General features: G+C 61.4%; 1 long non-coding RNA gene across 1 annotated transcript; it reads right to left on the reverse strand.

Moving 5' to 3' along the window:
- Positions 1 to 487: 487 nt before the first annotated feature.
- On the reverse strand, positions 488 to 923 carry LOC126037450 (uncharacterized). The gene is made up of 3 exons (XR_007505697.1): positions 849 to 923; positions 656 to 729; positions 488 to 558 (listed from the first exon to the last, which is right to left on the reverse strand). It is a non-coding gene; the product is annotated as an uncharacterized LOC126037450 (long non-coding RNA).
- Between the last annotated feature and the right edge of the window lie 347 nt (positions 924 to 1,270).

Genomic DNA, 1,270 nt, shown 5'->3' on the forward strand with positions numbered 1-1,270 from the left:
GTTTAAGCTATAAAAATGAGAGCTATAAAAATGGAACGCTGTGTTAAGAGCACAAGGCTCTGCTAGCAACGACCTTGCCGTGGCTCCTTGCTGTGCTGAGCCCAACCGAGTTTTTAAGAGTAGATTTTTAGTGTGAGCAAAAGTGTGATTATTTTATTTTGTAATTTATGTAAATAAAGTGGGTTTGGTTTGTGTTTTTTTTCTAAATAAGACTCTTCCAGAGCTCAGGTCAGGCTGAACCTGAGGGAAAGGGGCAGACCCTCGCAGAGGGCAGAGCCACATCATGATAGGGGGGCCAGCAGGATCAGGGGGCCATGCGACACCCCCTGCTCACATCCTGCCGGCTCCAGGAAGATGGTTGCACAAAGGACTCGGGGCGCAGCTCCAGGGACAGGGGTTTGGTGACCTGGCTCCAGCGCCTCTGGGGCCAGGGGCTAGGAGCTGTCGGGGGCTTCAGGGCTGTCAGGGGCTTTGGGACTGGGGGCTGCAGCCCTCCGCTTCAGAGGGACGATGCAGACGCTGTTCTTGGCCTCTTTGACTCTCCACCACCGGCCAAGCCTGCAGATGAGAGAGATGGGGGCTACCCTCCGCCGAGCCCTTGGAGGAGCAGGGGGGGGCTGTGCCCCTGGGCAGCACCAGGGAGGGGGGACAGTACCGGTGCTCCTGTCCAAGGCCAGCCACCAGGAAGTCACCGGCTGCAGAGAACTTGAGGCTGTTCACAAAACCCACCTGGAGAGGACAGGGCAGGGTGAGGGGCTCTGGCAGCCTCCTCCTGCCGCCCAGGGAGGGGAGCCCCTGCCCAGAGATGCCCCAAGCCCAGCTCCAATCCCCCACCTCCCCATCCATACCAACGGGATGTCCCAGAGGGGCTCCAGCTTCCGAAATCCCTCACCGCACTTCCAGAGCTTCACGCTGGCGCTGTGGGAGCCTGGGGCAGAGAGAGAAGACTGCCATGCACTCCCACCCAGGTAAGGGAGCAGGACGCCCCCCTCTCCACACCCCCACTCCAAAGCAGCTGCCACACACCTGTAGCCAGGAGGTCCCTGTTGCGCAGGGCGGCCACTGCTGAGATCCAGTATGGCTGCTGCAGGCCCTGGGCATCCTGCATGCCATGTGCCTGCCGGGCCAGTGCCAGCAGCTTCTTTTTCGTTAGCCCCCACAGGGCTAGGGACCTGCCAGGGAGGGAAGGGGCGAGGGGGCCGAGGGGGGCACCGCCTGCGCACCCCAGGCACCACCCCGGCCCTGTGCTCACCCGTCATCGGCGCCTGAC

The sequence above is a fragment of the Accipiter gentilis genome, unplaced genomic scaffold (genome assembly GCF_929443795.1).
Source record: "Accipiter gentilis unplaced genomic scaffold, bAccGen1.1, whole genome shotgun sequence".
Taxonomy (NCBI): Eukaryota; Metazoa; Chordata; class Aves; order Accipitriformes; family Accipitridae; genus Astur; species Astur gentilis.